Source organism: Phoca vitulina, unplaced genomic scaffold (genome assembly GCF_004348235.1).
Source record: "Phoca vitulina isolate PV1807 unplaced genomic scaffold, GSC_HSeal_1.0 scaffold45, whole genome shotgun sequence".
NCBI lineage: Eukaryota > Metazoa > Chordata > Mammalia > Carnivora > Phocidae > Phoca > Phoca vitulina.
The window spans coordinates 9599506-9618660 of NW_022589748.1; positions in this window are offsets into that span (position 1 = coordinate 9599506).

Genomic DNA, 19155 nt, shown 5'->3' on the forward strand with positions numbered 1-19155 from the left:
GTTAAGCCAATCCCAATCCATATATTCCATACCCCTGACTTCAGCAATTGGTTTAAGTGTGAACATGTGACCTAAGCCAGACCCGTCAAAGTGGATCTGAGGACAAAGATGTTTTTTCTCTTTCCAATGTAATGCAAAACCTGGAACCACTGCAGACATTTTTGCTACTGTGAAGAAAGTCCACCTGAGAATAAACCAACACAGCATAAAAGCAGAGCCAGATCCCTCTTACAAATGTGAAGCTCTGGATCAAACCACACCTGAAATGCTCTCTACATCTGAACTTTGCAGTTGAATGAGTCAATAAATTCTTTTCATTGCTTAAGTCATTGTGGGTGGAATTTTTTATTTGCAACTAAAAGTATCCCAGCAGATACAGAGATATTAAGTTTTATACAGTGGAAGAAATCCAAGCTGACATATGATACAGACTAACAGTTTCCAAAAGTCAATCCAACACAAATAAAACAATGGGATGTATGTAAATATACATGAATTTTCAAACAGTCCAAAGAAAAAGCAGAGAATGTTGAGGGCTTATTTAACTGTACTGGACAGCTTGCTGCCAAATTTGGATAAGAAGAAACAGTTCAACCCTCTAGGTGCCTTCTTTAAAATATTTCAGTATTTCCCTAACACCAACAATTAAAAGCCAAACTCTTTAGTCCCTGATAATTTAGTCCATAAATAACTTTCAGCCTCATTGCTAGCCATTTATAGTCCAAGCACACTACATCAGTTACACTTGGTATGCCCTATGTAATAGCCAGCATTCAAGATGGCCCCTTTGATCATCCTCTCTAAATATTCATTCACACCCCTTCCACACTGAGCCATGGCTGGCCTGTGTGGCCAATAGAATATAACAGAAGTGAAAGTGTGTGACTTCCAAGGCATTTTGGCTTCTGCCTTGCTCCCATGGATTACTCTCTCTGGAGTCTCAAGGAAGCCACCCACCATGCTGTTAAGGACATATAAAATACCCTGTGAAGAGGCCTTGATGGAAAAGAACTGAGGCCTCCCACCAACAGCCAAGACCAACTCACCCTCTGTGTAGTGAGCTACTTTGGAGATAAATCCTTCAACACTAGTCAAGCCTTTAAATGACTGCAGCCCTGGCTGACATCTGACCACAAGCTCTTTAGCTCACATTGAAAAATCCTTTCCTGGGTCATATGCCAATGAAGCCTAAGTAAGCTGTAGTGGGTGGTTCCATAGTGTCTTTTGCTTTCCAAAAGAATTAGTCTGCAGATGGAAAAGTGTAAGAACTATTGCAATAGAGAACTGAAGCAATAATGTAGCCCAAAGCTGAGTGCTTGCAACATGGTGGGGGGGAGGGAAGGAGGTTAAATTTTGACAGCATTTAGAAAGAAGGAACATCTGGTTTCTGACACTTCCTGTTCACAGATAGAACAAGAAGTGTGTGGGGGGGGGGGGGGGGTGTTAAGAATTTATTTATTTATTATTCATTCATTCTTTTATTTATTTATTTTTAGAGAAAGAGAGAGAGCCAGCAGGAGGAGGGGCAAAGGCAGAGGCAGAGAGACAGTCTCAAGCAGACTCCATGCTGAACGTGGAGCCTGACATGGGGCTTGATTTCATGACCCTGAGATCACAACCTAAACTGAAATCAAGAGTCAGATGGTTAACTAACTGAGCCATCCAGGTGCCCCAGAAGAAGTGTGGTTTAAGGGATCCACCAGTAGTGTTGCTGGAGGGCAGATGGGTAGGGAGATGTAATTGGGTGATGGGCATTAAGGAGGGCACTTGAGGTAATGAGCACTGGGTGTTATATGCAACTGATAAATCACTAAATTCTATCCCCTAAAACTATGTTAACTAAACTGAATTTAAATTTTTAAATTTTTAAATAAATAAATAAATAAGGATCCACCAGTGATGCTAGAAAAGCCATAACTTGGAGTCTTTTTCCAGAATCTTGATAATGAAAGTTATTTTGAGAAGAGAGAACAAGAAGTTCTTAGAGATAAGGCACTGAGTCTAGAAACAAACTGAAATTTGAGAAGTGGTTCGAATGATGTCCAATTAGAACCTGGGAGAGAAAGGTGGATCTTGGAAAGATTTAGAAAGTAGAAAAGGGAGGACAAGTTCAGATTTAGTTATAGGTATGGGAATGAACTAATTGATCTGAACAACACAACTAGAAAGGCAGCCATTGTAGACATATGTGAAGATTAACTTTCAGAAATAAAATACAGTTTTTTTAAACACTGAAGCACATTTTACAAGAACCATTCCAATTTTATGCCACAAAAGACAAGAAATGAGGCATGCCATACTCTCTGATCATGATACATTAAGGCAAAAAATAGAAAATATCAAAAATGGAACTAAAAATACCAAATTTTGAAAATTGAACATTTTAAGAACATAGAACAAATAGTGAACACATAGTATGATAATATATTTTTAAATAATAATAATAGGGGCGCCTGGGTGGCACAGCCAGTTAAGAGGCTGCCTCTTGATTTTGGCTCAGGTTGTGATCTCAGGGTCAAGGAAGGAATCCGATATCCAGCTCCGTGCTCAGCACAGAGTCTACTTAAGATTCTCTTTCCCTTGAACGCTCTTACACTATTGATGGGAATGCAAACTGGTGCAGCCACTCTGGAAAACAGTATGGAGGTTCCTCAAAAAGTTAAAAATAGAGCTACCCTGGGGCACCTGAATGGCTCAGTTGTTGAGCATCTGCCTTTGGCCCAAGTCATGATCCCAGGGTCCTGGGATCGAGCCCCACATCAGGCTCCCTGTTCTGAGGGAGGCCTGCTTCCTCTCCCACTCCCCCGCTTGTGTTTCTTCTCTCACTGTGTATCTCTCTGTCAAATAAATAAATAAAATCTTTTAAAAAATATATAGCTACCGGGCGCCTGGGTGGCTCAGTTGGTTAAGTGACTGCCTTCGGCTCAGGTCATGATCCTGGAGTCCCGGGATCGAGTCCCGCATCGGGCTCCCTGCTCAGCAGGGAGTCTGCTTCTCCCTCTGACCCTCTCCCCTCTCATGCTCTCTCTCTCTCTCTCATTCTCTCTCTCAAATAAATAAATAAAATCTTTAAAAAAAATATATATATATATATATATAGCTACCTACAACCCAGCAAGTACATTACTCAGTATTTACCCGAAGGATACAAATATTGGGATTCAAAGGGGCACATGCACCCCTAAAGTTTATAGCAGCAATGTCCACAATAGCCAAAATATGGAAAGTGCCCAGATGTCCAGTGACAGATGAATGGATAAAGAAGATGTGGTGTATATATATACAATGGAATATTACTCAGCCATCAAAAAGAATGAAATCTTGCCATTTGCAATGACACAGATAGAAGTAGAGGGATTATGCTAAGTGAAATAAGTCGGTCAGAGAAAGACAAACACCATATGATTTCACTTATATGTAGAATTTAAGAAGCAAAACAGATGAACATAGGGAAAGTGAAGGAAAAATAAAATAAGATGAAAATAGAGAGGGAGGGAAACCATAAGAGACGTTGAACTCTAGGAAACAAACTGAGGGTTGCTCTAGGGGATGTTGGTGGGGGGATGTGGTAACTGGGTGATGGGCATTAAGGAGGGCACTTGATGTAATGAGCACTGGGTTATAAGCAGTTATAACAGTTAAAAGCAACTGATGAAGTACTAAATTCTACCCAGTAACTAATAATACAGTATAAGTTAACTAAACTGAATTTAAATGAAGAATTTTAAAAAGAGAGAGAGATTCTCTCTCCCTCTCCCTCTGTCCCTCCCCAACTCTCTTTCTCAAATAAATCTTTTTAAAAATAAAATAATAATACCAAAAAACTAATTACAGCTGACACTGATTGAGCATTTACTCTGTGCCAGTTCTAAGTGTGTTAACTCTTCTGATCTTCATAGAAATCCTATGAAGAAGATATTATTACCCCCATTTTCAAATGCAGAAACTGAGGCACATAAAAGTTATATAATCATATACCAAGTTTTTACAATGGAGCTTATTATCTGTTGGTATGCTTTGGGTTATAAATAATAAAGATCCTAATTCAAACAATAACCAGTATATCATATCACAGATATGATCTTTCAGAGGTGGATTCCAGAGCTAGGCATTCAGCAGCTCAGTGGCATTACTAAAAAACTGAGTGATTTCAGGGTGCCTGGCTGGCTCAGTTGACAGAGAATATAACTCTTGATCTTAGGATCATGAGTTCAAGCCCCATATTGAGTGGGGGCTTTTATTATACAAAAAATAATAATAATAATAAAATTTAAAATCTTCCTCAACCCTATAAAAATTTTTAAAACAAAATAAAATTATAAAAACAACAACCCAGTGATTTCATGTCATTTTTTTTAATTCCATGATTATGTTAAACAGAATTGTTCTCAAGTTCCTCTTTACAAAGGTTCTCCTTGCTTCCTCTTTTCTATATGAAAATGAAGCTCAGGGGCGCCTGGGTGGCTCAGTCGGTTAAGCGGCTGCCTTCCGCTCGGGTCATGATCCCAGGCTCCTGGATCGAGCTCTGCATCGGGCTCCCTGCTCAGCAGAGAGCCTGTTTCTCCCTTTCCCTCTGCCTGCCGCTCTGCCTACTTGTGCTATCTCTCTGTCAAATAAATAAATTTTTTAAAAATCTTTTAAAAAAATAATAATTAAAAAAAAAGAAAATGAGGCTCATTTGCCTAAAAGGTTTAGCTTTCACAATATCTAGTACTGCAGTTTGTTTAGCCTCTTGCTAGGCCCTTACAGCCGAATTCATGAATTCCTCATTTCTTCATTTTTTCATTAAAATTTGGTATTATGTATTAAGCAACTATTATGTGCCAGGCATTGGAGATCAGAAGTAAGCAAAGCATGAAAAGTCCCTGCCCTCCTGGACCTTTCTACCATTGACCCTTGAACAATACACAGGTTGGGGCACTGACTGCCACACACCCAAAAATCTACATATAACTTTTCACTTCCCAGAAACTTAAATACTAATGTATATATATATAAATACCAAGCCTTACTGACAATATAAACAGTCAAATAACACATTTTTGTGTTATATGTAGTATATACTGTATTCTTACACTACAGTAATCCAGAGAAAAGAAAATATAGGAAGAGGAAATACATAAGGAAGAGGAAATACATTTACAGAAATATATATATATTGAAAAAAACTCTGGGTATAAGTGGACCCATGCAGTTCAAACCTCTTGTTCAAGGGTCAGCTGTATTTGGGGAGTGTAGCAGATACTGGCAGCACCCTGCCCTCAAATCCCTCAGATCCTAACACCCTAGAACCTGCAGGACAACTTCCAGAGGAATGTTAGGCCCACAACCCATTAAGCCAAAAATGCAAAAAAAAATTAATGCCCATCTCACCCCCAAAGCAGCTCTCAACCAATAACTTTCAGAAGTTGGAATATAAATACCCTAGCTCCCTCGCAAATTAGGTGGGATAATTCTAAGATATATTTTTCATTGTTTCCCAGCATTTCCCCTCTGGATTAAGGTCCAGTCACCCACTGAGGTAGCTGACTTAACAATGCATTCTTTGTACAAAGTTTCAGTTATACAGGATGAATAAATTCTGGAAATTTAATGTACAGCATAGTGACTATATTTAATAATATGATATTGTATACTTGACACCTCCTAAGAGAGTAAACCTTTAATGTTCTCATCACACACACACACACACACACGCACACACACAAAGAAGACGACTATGTGAGGGGTGCCTGGCTGGCTCAGTCAGAATACCGAGCAGCTCTTGATCTCAGGGTCATGGGTTTGAGTCCTGAGTTGGGTGTAGAGATTACTTAAATCAATAAACTTAAAGGAAAAAAGATGACTGTGTGAGATGATGGGTATGTTAATTAGCTTGATTGTGTTAATCATTTCACAATGTATACATATATGAAAACATCTGTACATTATAACTATATACAATTTTTATTTACCAATTATACCTCAATAAAGCTGGAGAAATTTTTTTAAATGTACCTTTTATTGGTTGCCTTTCCTCTCTGCCCCTCTGCCAGTGATCCCAACACCTCTCAAACAAACTCCTTGTACCCAAATCTTTGTCTCAGGGTCTACTTCTGGGAGAACACAACCCAAGGCGGATACAGATGATAAGCAAGAGAGAGGAAACTGCTTCAAGAAGTCCAGTGCCCCAGCTGTGAAATGCAGCTGAGAGGTAAAAATGAAAAAAAAAAAAAAAAAAGTGCCCAACAGATTTAGCAACATAAACCTGACCCTGTAAAAGGTCATTGTAGAGGCATGGGGCATGTGGAAACCAGACTGCTGTGGCTTGAAGAATAAGTTTTTAAAAAAAGTAGATGTGGTCTCTACACCAGGAAGAGGAAGAGGTGATGGCCTTGGTGGCTGTGGCCACAGAAGACAGAGAGATAGATAAGATGCACAGATACCCCACTGTATGGAGCATCTAATATGCCTGGACATACTCAGGAGATTTAGACAACTGGTAAGGAGGTTGGCAACTGAATTAGTGGTAACCACCAAGATAACTAAGAAAAAAAAGACAATTATTAACTATAGAGAAAACAAAAAGTTACACAAGAGAGAAAAACTAATCAGAATATATTACATTGCTTGGCCATGAATAGCATTTACATAGTCATAATAATGTAAAGTCAGAACATCAATTTATTTTTTTTAAGATTTTATTTATTTATTTGAGAGAGAGCGAGCATGTGCACAAGCAGGGGAGAGGGGCAGGGAGCCCAATGTGGGACTCAGTCCCAGGACCCTAGGATGATGACCTGAGCTGAAGGCAGACGCTTAACCAACTGAGCTACCCAGGCACCCCAGAACATCAATTTAATCAAAAATGAAACTTTAATTGTATTGGGAGGATGGAAGAAGGGAGGAGTGGTAAAACAAGAGAAAGCCCACCTTCCATAGCAAGAAAGCCTGATAGATCATGCCTAAAAGTTGAGAAGTCACATTATATGTGTGTTGCTTACAGTTAGGAAAATAAATGCCAAAATTAGCAAAAGTGATAGCCTGGGGTAGGCAGAGAGGGGACCAAGGGACTGTAGGTTTTTGTACAAACTTTGTAGAATCATTTGGCTCTTTTTTTTTTTAAGATTTTATTTATTTATGAGAGAGACAGAGCACGCGCACAAGTCGGGGGTGGTTGGGTGGGCGAGGGAGAAGCAGGCTCCCTGCTGAGCAGGCTCAATCCCAGGACCCAGAGATCATGACCTAAGCTGAAAGCAGACCCTTAACTGACTCAGCCACCTAGGCACCCCCTAAGCATTTGGCTCTTAAACCAAGGTTCTTCAAACATTTCTGAATGTAACCATGGTTTAAAAAAAAAAAAAAAGAAGAAGAATTTTACTTTACAACCCAGTCCATACATATGAATATTAGAGGGTTTGTGAACTGGTGGGATCTCTAATACACTGCTGGTTAGTGTGAAAACTGAAAGAACTACTTCTGAAACACAGGTTCGAACACTGCATATCCTGCCCAACAAGTCTATTTTTACATATTTGTTAAAGTAAATTTAGCACATATGCACCAGGAGACACATGCAATAATATTCGTATTCTCACTGTCCATAATGACTAAAAACTGGAAATAATCCAATGTCTGTGATAAGAGAACAAACAGACACAATACATAAATAGAATATTATACAGCCAAATGGAACACCATGGATGAATCCTAGCAACACAATGTTAAGTCAAATTAGCAGGTCCCTGTATTGCATGCTAAAGAATAATTGTTGAGGGCGCCTGGGTGGCTCAGTTGGTTGAGCAACTGCCTTCGGCTCAGGTCATGATCCTGGAGTCCCTAGATCGAGTCCCGCATCGGGCTCCCTGCTCGGCAGGGAGTCTGCTTCTCCCTCTGACCCTCCCGACCCTCCCCCCTCTCATGTGCTCTCTCTCTCAGTCTCTCTCTCTCAAATAAATAAAAATAAAAATCTTTAAAAAAAAAAAAAGAATAATTGTTGATTTTGTCAGGTGTGATGATAGTAATATGATTACATAAAAAAAAGTCAACAGTTTTTAGAAATGAGTACTGAAGTATGTATAAGTGACTGTACAAGTAAATTTTTAATTTATTTTTTTAATTCAAGTATAATTAACATACAGTGTTATATTAGTTTCAGGTATAAAATATAATGATTCAACAATTCTATACATTACTCAGTGCTCATCACAATAAGTGTACTCTTAATCTCCTTCACCTATTTCACCCATACCCCTACCCACAACAAGTACAGTTTTTGACAACTGAATTATAGCCTTTATTAAGATTATTTTTACAAATTTGTATCTCCTAATATGGAAAGGCCGCTTTTTACTTTAACACGTGCTTTGCAAATTTACATCCCCAATAGGAAGGGCTTTGGTGAAATGATAAGATGTCAGATTTGCTTTAAAGTATTCCAGGGAGGTTGTGGTTCATATATACAATGGAATGTTACTCAGCCATCAGAAAGGATGAATACCCACCATTTGCATCAACATGGATGGGACTGGGGGAGATTATGCTAAGTGAAATAAGTCAAGTAAGGAAAAATAATTATCATATGGTTTCACTTATACGTGGAACATAAGGAATAGCATGGAGGATATTAGGAGAAGGAAGGGAAAAATGAAGGGGTGAAATCAGAGGGGGAGATGAACCATGAGAGACTATGGACTCCGGGAAACAAACTGAGGGTTTCAGAGGTGAGAGGGGTGGGGGGATGGGTTAGCCCAGTGACGGGTATTAAGGAGGGCATGTATTGCAACAAGCACTGGGTGTTATACGCAAATAATGAATCATGGAACACTACATCAAAAACTAATGAAGTACTGTATGGTGACTAACATAACATAATAAAAAAATAAATAAATAAACAAATCGCAACATGAAAAAATAAATGAATGAATGAATGAATAAATAAATAGTACCTAAGTAAGTATTCCAGGGAGGGGTGCCTCACTGGCTCAGTTGATAGAGCATGTGACTCTTGATCTTGGGGTTGTGAGTTCAAGCCCCACATTGTGTATATTTAAAATAAATAAATAAAGTATTCCAGGAAAAAAAGAAAGAAAACTGTGATAGGTGAAGCAAGAGTGGCAAAACCTTGTTAATTGTTGAAGCTGGGTGATGGGCATATTGAGGTTCATAATATTCCTCTTCTCTCTGTTTTGTGGGTTTGAAATTTTCACAATAAGAAAAATTTTAACAAACAAGCCAGTTCCCAGAAGATAGAACATTTTCATGCCACATTCATGTAGTTCAAAAACAAGTAAAATGAAACTAACAATATGTGTGATAATTAAAAGAAGGAGCAGGAAAAATGAAAAAGTCAAATCCAGGTAAATGGTCACTTCTGGGGTTAGGGGAGAAGTCCATCCATGAGTAAGTTCTTTGAAATAATCTACTTGCTGGGTTAAATACTGAATTCATGGTTGCTCAGATTTTATAATAAATGGTAACAGAGTACAAGAGGGGCATTCATAGGCCAATTAATGGTAGTGTACAAATAAAACATTACACATAATTCAATTCTGTGCACTTGAAGTTTAACAAAAAAGCACAGTATATGGTTTCTCTACCAGGGATCTTACACTTCCAAAAGTGGGAGTAATATCTCAAAAAGATTTCTGAACCAGGAGTTGGGAAAGAGAGCTCCTGGCCTTTGTTCTGCCACTAATTGCCACATTGCTTTGGGAAACTAAATTCTTGTGGCTAGCTCAGTTTCCTCACCTATAGAATGAGCAAGCAATTTGGCCATATCATTGCTGAAGTTCCTATTAAGACAGGAAGAATGAGGGGCACCTGGGGGCTCATTGTTAAGTGCTTGACTTCGGCTTAGGTCATGATCTTGGGGTCCTGGGATCAAGCCCCACAACAGCTTCTTCTCCCTCTCCTTCTGTCCCTCCCCCCTCCTCCACTCATTCTCTTTCTCCTTCTCTCTCTCTCTCAAATGAATAAAATCTTTAAAAAATAAAAATTAACAAAAAAATTAAAAAGACAAGAAGAATGATTGGATACTGGGCTGAGAGGCAAAGCACAACAAGCATCTCTGGCATCAGGCTTCCAGCCCCTTCCCACAGCAGAGTTAGCTCATGGTTCACAACCTCGACCAGGGCCTCACTTCTTGCTTCCAGGACCCTGGGTCTGGCCTTCATTCGTCCCTGGTTCCTCTCTCTTGTAGAACCAGTGCTGAGCCCATTTCCTGATGTCCCCAAACCCAACATCTGCCCCTTCAACCTCCTCCCTCCTCCATGTGTGCTCCCCACCCAGAAACACAGACATCCTGGCCTAGCCCCTAATTATTCTTGGGAAATCCATTCTGCCTTTAGTACCTGAAGAAACAGTGCAAGGCCTGGTAGTTCGTGAAGCCACCTACACACTCCCTTCTCCAGGCCCAGAATGTTTGCTCCCTGACACGCAGGGGCAGGCAGGGCCAGAGAGTGTAACTGGGTCTTCACAACAGGGGTGACTCAGCCAAAACAGGAAACACCCAAGGGACCTGTTTTGCTACTGGGTTCCTCCTAGACCAGTTCCACATGTCCTCCTGCTTCTCCTCTTCTGTCTTGCTCATATCCAGGAACTAAGCCCACACCCAGCACTCTCACTGCCTCCATCTTTTTCAGGAAGACTGCAAGCATAGAGACTCTAAGCCAGTCAGAGTTGGGGGTGCCCAGGTCGCTCAGTCGGTTAAGCGTCCAACTCTTGATTTTAGCTCAAGTCATGATCTCAGTGTCATGAGATCAAGCCCCACTTGGGCTCCACACTCAGCGGGGAGTCTGCTTGAGATTCCCTCCCTTTCCCTCTGCCCCTCCCCCCCAATATGGTCACCACCAAAGCTGCTTCTCCCAGCCTGAGGACTTTCTCCCAAGTTTCAGAAGGTGACTTGCCCTTGTGAAAAGCAGGCTACAAGTGCAGGGGAAATATCCTCCCTTGGGGTCACCTCTGCCAGGGGCAGATAGAAGTCAGTGTCTAAGTGCCCAGATTCTTTAACCTCATGTGGGGTGAGGGGAGTGCTTTTTGCTGTTTCTCAGTGGGAGGAAGTGCCACTCCCCACAGTGTTAACCTGACTCATAATGCACCTTCCCTGGCTCCCTGGATTGCTTCCCCATAACCCATGGGTGTTTCTTGCACTTCATAAATAAGTCTGCTTTCACTGGGATCTTTGCCTTAAGGTCTGCTTCTGGGGAGAATACAAATGAAGACAGTAGTTCTCAGAGAAAACTTTAAGCCAGCCCCTTCCCACTACAGATGAGAATGAAACCTGGAGAGGAAAGATGACCTGTTCCCCCAACACCTGGTCATCACCACAGACCCCTCCACCCACATGGCCACCTCTACTTGAAAAAGAACCTGGCAAAATATCTCAAATCCTTTAAGTAGTGTTTCCAGACTTCATTTATTCACATACCACCTTCACAATTTTGCCACAAGCCATATGCCCTGTTTTATTTGTCATACCCACATTACCACCTGTAGTATTTAATTAATACACTTTTAATTTACTTTTTTAATTCAAGTATAATTATCATATAGTGTTATATTTGTATCAGGTTTGCAATATAATGATTCAACAAGTCCATACATTACTCAGTGTTCATCATGATAAGTGTAAATTAATACACTTTAATGGACTCTTTTTTAATTAAATTTCCTTTTTCCATGTTAACTTCTGTTTTTAAAATAAAAATTATAGGGGCACCTGGGTGGCTCAGTTGGTTAAGGGTCTGACTTCAGCTCAGGTCATGATCTTGGGGTCCTGGGCTCCCTGGTCAATGGGGAGTTTGCTTCTCCCTCTCCCTCTGCCCCTCCGCCCCACCAATCATGTGCATGCACTCTCTCTCTCTCTCAAATAAATAAATAAAATCTTTAATAATAATAATAATAAAATAAAATTTATATTTTAATACATATTATATTCATATGATTCAAGATTCAAAAGGTACAACAATGGATACAGTGAAAAGTTTCTCTCCTTGTCCTCCCAGAATCATTGTACCAGTTTCTCATATTTCTTTCCCAAGATAATCTAGGACTATACATGTGTTCATGTGTATGTTTTCTCTAATACATGTACCTTTTTTATTTTTATTTTTCTAAGATTTTTTTTTAAAGTAGACCACTCCCAGCATGGAGCCCAGTGCAGGGCTTGAACTCATGACCCTGAGATCAAAACCTGAGCTGAGATCAAGAGTTAGACACTTCAACCTACTGAGCCACCCAGGTGCCCCTAAAGATTTTTTTTTTAGAAAGCATCTTTCTTTCTTTCTTTTTTTTAGTTTCAGAGGTAAAATTTAGTGATTCATCAGTTGCATATAACACCCAGTGCTCATCACCCAATTACCCCATCCTCCCACCCACCTCCCCTCCAGCAACCCTCAGTTTGTTTCCTCAAGGTCAGCATCTCTTGTGGTTTGCTGATTTCATCTTATTTTATTTTTCCCTTCCTTCCCCTATGTTCATCTGTTTGGTTTCTTAAATTCCACATAGGAGTGAAATCATATGGTATTTGTCTTTCTCTGACTGACTTCTTTCACTTAGCATAATACCCTCTACATCCATCCACATCATTCCAAATAGCAAGATTTCATTCTTCTCAATGGCTGAGTAATATTCCATTGTGTGTGTGTGTATGTGTATACTACATCTTCTTTTTTTATTTTATTTTATTATGTTATGTTAGTCACCATACAATACATCATTAGTTTTTGATGTAGTGATCCATGATTCATTGTTTTCATATAACACCCAGTGCTCCATGCAGTATATGCCCTCCTTAATACCCATCACCGGCCTAACCCATCCCCCCACCCCCCTCACCTCTAAAACCCTCAGTTTATTTCTCAGAGTCCATAGTCTCTCATGGTTCATCTCTTCCTCCAATTTGCCCCCCTTCATTTTTCCCTTCCTTCTCCTAATGTCCTCCATGCTATTCCTTATGTTCCACAAATAAGTGAAACCATATGATAATTGACTTTCTCTGCTTGACTTATTTCACTTAGCATAATCTCCTCCAGTCCCATCCATGTTGATGTAGAAGTTGGGTATTCATCCTTTCTGATGGCTGAGTAATATTCCATTGTATATATGGACCACATCTTCTTTATCTATTCGTCTGTCACTGGAAATCTGGGCTCTTTCCATATTTTGGCTGTTGTAGACACTGCTGTTATAAACATTGGGGTGCATGTGCCCCTTTGAATCATGATGTTTGTATCCTTGGGTAAATACCAAGGAGTGCAATTGCTGGGTTGTAGGATAGCTCTATTTTTAACTTGTTGAGGAACCTCCATACTCTTTTCCAGAGTAGGTATACCAGTTTGCATTCCCACCAACAGTGTAGGAGGGTTCCCCTTTCTCCACACCCTCACCAACGTCTGTTGTTTCCTGATTTGTTAATTTTAGCCATTCTGACTAGTGTGAGGTGGTATCTCATTGTAGTTTTGATCTGTATTTCCCTGATGTCCAGTGATGTAGAGCATTTTTTCAGTCTCTATTGGCCATTTGTATGTCTTATTTGGAAGAATGTCTCTTCATGTCTTCTGCATTCTTTTAGGGATTTTACTTATTTATTTGAGAGAGAGAGCACACGAGCACGAGTGGGGGGTAGGAGCAGAGGGAGAGGGAGAAGCAGACTCCCCACTGAGTAGGGAGACTGCCATGGGGCTCAATCCTAGGACTCCAGGATCATGACCTGAGCCCAAGGCAAACACTCAACCAGCTGAGCCACCCAGGTGCCCCTGTTCTGCCCGTTTCTTGACTGGATTATTTGTTTTTTGGTGTTCAGTTTGATAAGTTCTTTATAGATTTTGGATATTAACCCTTTAGTTTTGTTGACTGTTTCCTTTGCTGTGCAAAAGATTTTTATCTTGTTGAAGTCCCAATAGTTCATTTTTGTTTTTGTTTGCCTTTGGAGATGTGTCTAGCAAGATGTTGCTGCAGCGAGGTCAAAGAGGTTGCTGATGTTCTCCTCTAGGATTTTGATGGATTCCTGTCTCACATTTAGGTCTTTCATCCGTTTTGAGTTTATTTTTGTGTATGGTGTAAGAAAGTGGTCTGGTTTCATTCTTCTGAATGTGGCTGTCCAATTTTTTCAATACCGTCTGTTGAAGAGACTGTTTTTTCCATTGAATATTCTTTCCTGTTTTGTCAGAAAAAAAATTTATTTTTAAGTAATCTTAAACTTACAACCCCAAGATCAAGAGTCACATGCTCAACTGACTGAACCAGTCAGGTGCCCCTCTAATATATATATTTTAAAGGTTAATATGCCAAAACTATAATTAAAAAACCAGTAGCATTTGTTTATGAATAGAAGGTAATGGCAAAACATAAATTAATAAATACAAAACAAAATTAAATTCCTAGAAAACTTTGCTTATTAAAGGGTCTGAGCTGGAGATATGCTCTTTCTCTGTTACAAAAATGAGAACGTGTCAGAGAAGTGCTAAGTCCCAAATGGAGACTTTCTCCTGAACTGAATCAGCAGAATTATGGAAGCACCAAAAAGAAAATAACATTCTCATGTGTCAGTCACTAATGAATGCCAAGTTTGTCCCAGTAAAACCAACTTATAATTGGTAGAACATTCCTCCCAGAGACAGAACTTACTTCATGTCCTTGAGCTGTAAACTAGCTCTGAATTAGAATCAGCTTTGCCACTTCCTACCAATGAGTATCAGTATACTCAATATTGGTTTGAAGAAAACAACAGGGGTACCTGGGTGGCTCAGTCGGTTGAGTGGCCAACTCTTGATTTTGGCTCATATCATGATCCCAGCGTCCTGTGATAGAGACTCGTGTCAGGCACCGCACTCAGTAGGGAATCTACTTAAGGATTCTGTCTCTCCCTCTCCCTCTGACCCTCCTCCCACTCTATCTTGCTCTTGCTCTCAAATAAATAAATAAAATCTTTATTTTAATTTAAATAAATAAATAAATAACTCGGGCACCTGGGTGGCTCAGTTGGTTGAGTGACTGCCTTTGGCTCAGGTCATGATCCTGGAGTCCCAGGATCAAGTCCTACATCAGACTCCTTGCTCAGTGGGGAGTATGCTCCTCCCTCTGACCCTCTCCCCTCTCGTGCTCTCTCTCTCTCAAATAAATAAATAAAATATTTAAATAAATAATTAAATAACTCCATGATACTATATCTCATACTATTTGGTTCACAAAGTTTCATAATGATTTAAAGAAAAGGAAATATATTTATATGATGGAGCTGTTTCTATCCAGCTAGGCTTTGGACAACTAAACAAGGGATGTTTCCTGAAACTGCTGTCTCCAACAGTCTTGCTAAATTCTCTACTTAGCATCTCCTCTCAGGAAAAACCCAGAAAAACAATAGCAACAACTTAGAGTGTCTATGATTACCTTCAATTTTACTAACACAGCATTCCTTCTGAGCATCTCAGAGTACCTGTCACATCCTCCTGGCAAATTCTTCAGAATTATTTTAAGATGGATATGAAATAGACACAGGTGGAGGAAGATGGCGGAGGAGTAGGAGACCTGGCTTTCGTCTGGTCTCAGGAATTCAGCTGGATAGGGATCAAACCATTCTGAACACCTACGAACTCAACAGGAGATCGAAGAAAAGAATAGCAACAACTCTCTGAACAGAAAAGTGACCACTTTCTGGAAGGTAGGATGTGCGGAGAAGTGAATCCGAGGCGATATTCAGGAGGATAGACGGCAGGGGAGGGGGCCTCCCTCCGCCACTTCTGGCAAGTGATAGAGCCCCTGAGCACAAAATCAGAAGGTTTAGAAGCTGCTCCACTGAGGGCCGTCGCTCCAGTGGCTAAGCAGGGGGTGGAACCCTCATGGGGACAATGTGGTCTCAGGACCCTCAGGGTCACAGGAAGACCAGGGGTGCCTGAGTGTGGCAGAGCTCCCAGGGATCAGAGCAGGGAAGCTGGCTGCAGAGGCGGAGCGAGGCGCGGGCTCTCAGCTCGGGGTTGCCATAAACTGTGATCCGTGGCACAGTCGGGCCACTGCTCCTCCAGTAGGGACGCAACAAGCGGCAGATCTGGGGAGACTCTGCTTCCTCCCCCGGGAGGAGTGGCGGGGGAGCACACCACAGGGATCTGCTGGGTTTGGAGACTCCACACGGGGTCGGGTGCCAGAGATAGAAATGCTCGGTCACAGGCCAGGTGAGCACGGAGTGCGGCCGGAAACCAGGGAGACGGGAGTGACTGACTGCTTTTCTCTGAGGGCACACTGAGGAGCAGGGCCCGAGTTCTCGGCTCCTCCTGGGTGGAGATTGGGAGGCCGCAATTTTCACTCTCATCCTCCAAAGCTCTACCGAAAGCTTGCAGGGAACAAAAGCTCCCGAGAGCAAACCCGAGCAGATTACTTAGCCTGGACCAGCAAGGGCGGGGCAATTCCGCCTCCGGCAAAGACATTTGGAAACCATGGCAACAGGCCCTTCCCCCAGAAGATCAGCAAGAACAGCCAGCCAAGAACAAGTTTACCGATCAATGAGAATGGCAGAACTCCAGCGCTAGGGGAATGCTGCACATAGAATTCATGACTTTTTTACCATGATTCTTTAGTCTTTCAAAGTTAACTTTTTTAACTGTCTTTTTTTTTTTTTAATTTTCCTTTTTCCCTTTTTCTACCAACATCTTATCAATCCCTTTTTTAAAAAACATTTTTATTTTTCATTTTTAGAGTCATATTCTATCCCTTCATACTAGTTACCCTTATTTTTGGCATATATATATACGCTGTTCTCTCTTTAAAATTTTGAGAGACAGTTTCTTCTAACAGATCAAAATATACCCTAAATCTCTAGTGTATGGCTTTGTTCTAGTCTCCTGCCTGATCACATTCTCTCCCTTTTTTTTTCTTTTTTTTTAAATCCTCTTCTTTCTTTTCTCAAACAACTTCTTATCAATTCCTTTTATAAAATCTTTTATAATTTTCATCTTTACAGTCATATTCCATCCCTTCATCATATTAACCCTTATTTTTGTACATATATAAGTTGTTCTTTCTTTAAAATTTTGGGAGGCACTTTCTTCTAACAGACCAAAATACACCCAAAATCTAGTATGTGGAACCGATCTATGCACCAGCCTGATCATATTTGATCATATTCTGTTTTTTTTTATTTTGTTCTGTTTTTGTTTTTAACTTTTTCTTTTTCTTTTTTTTTTCTTTTTCTTTTTTCTTTCTTTCCCTTTCTTTTCCCCCGGTTTCAGGTCTTCTCTGATTTGTTTAGAGTATATCTTCTGGGGATGTTGTTACCCTGTTAGCATTTTGTTCCTTCATTCATCTATTCTCCTCTGGACAAAATGACAAGATGGAAAAAATCACCTCAACAAAAAGAACAAGAGGCAGTACTGACTGCCAGGGACCTACTCCATATGGACATTAGTACAATGTCGGAACTAGAGTTCAGAATGATGATTTTAAAGATACTAGCTGGGCTTGAAAAAAGCATGGAAGTTGTTAGAGAAACACTTTCTGGAGAAATAAAAGAACGAAAATCTAACCAAGTTGAAATCAAAAAGGCTATTAAGAGGTGCAATCAAAAATGGGGGCTCTAACCGCTAGGACAAATGAGGCAGAAGAAAGAATTAGCGATATAGAAGACCAAATGATGGAAAATAAAGAAGCTGACAAAAAGAGAGATAAACAACTACTGGATCACGAGGGCAGAATTCGAGAGATAAGCGATACCATAAGACAAAACAACATTAGAATAATTGGGATCCCAGAAGAAGAAGAAGAAAGAGAGAGGGGGACAGAAGGTATATTGGAGCAAATTATAGCAGAGAACTTTCCGAATTTGGGGAAGGGAACAGGCATCAAAATCCAGGAGGCACAGAGAACCCCTCTCAAAATCAATAAAAATAGGTCAACACCCCGACATCTAATAGTAAAACTTACGAGTCTCAGAGAAAAAGAGAAAATCCTGAAAGCAGCTCGGGAGAAGAGATATGTAACCTACAATGGTAGAAACATTAGATTGGCAACAGACCTATCCCAGAGACCTGGCAGGCCAGAAAGGACTGGCATGATATATTCAGAGCACTAAATGAGAAAATATGCAGCTAAGAATGCTATATCCATCTAGGCTGTCATTGAAAATAGAAGGAGAGATAAAAAGCTTCCAGGACAAACAAAAGCTAAAGGAATTTGCAAACACAAAACCAGCCCTACAAGAAATATTGAAAGGGGTCCTCTAAGCAAAGAGAGAGCCTAAAAGCAACATAGACCAGAAAGGAACACAGACAATATACAGTAACAGTCACCTTACAGGCAATACAATGGCACTAAATTCCTATCTTTCAATAGTTACCCTGAATGTAAATGGGCTAAATGCCCCAATCAAAAGACACAGGCTATCAGATTGGATAAAAAAACAAGACCCTTCAATATGCTGTCTGCAAGAGACTCATTTTAGACCCAAAGACACCCCCATATTGAAAGTGAAGGGGTGGAAAACCATTTACCATGCTAATTAACACCAAAAGAAAGCTGGGGTGGCAATCCTTATATCAGACAAATTAGATTTTAAACCAAAGACTGTAAAGAGATGAGGAGGGACACTATATCCTACTTAAAGGGTCTATCCAACCAGAAGATCTAACAATTGTAAATATCTATGCCCCTAACATAGGAGCAGCCAATTATAGAAGCCAATTAATAACAAAAGCAAAGAAACACATTGACAACAATACAATAATAGTGGGGGACTTTAACACCCCCCTCACTGAAATGGACAGATCATCTAAGCAAAAGATCAACAAGGAAATAAAGACTTTAAATGACACACTGGACCAAATGGACTTCACAGATATATTCAGAACATAGCATCCTAAAGCAAAAGAATACACATTCTTCTCTAGTGCCCATGGAACATTCTCCAGAAAGATCACATCCTAGGTCACAAATCAGGTCTCAACCGGTACCAAAAGATTGGGATCATTCCCTGCACATTTTCAGACCCCAGTGCTTTGAAACTAGAACTCAATCACAAGAGGAAAGTCGGAAAGAACTCAAATACATGGAGGCTAAAGAGCATCCTACTAAAGAATGAATGGGTCAAAGAGAAAATTAAAGAAGAATTAAAAAAATTCATGGAAACCAATGAAAATGAAAACACAACTGTTCAAAATCTTTGGGATACAGCAAAGGCAGTCCTAAGAG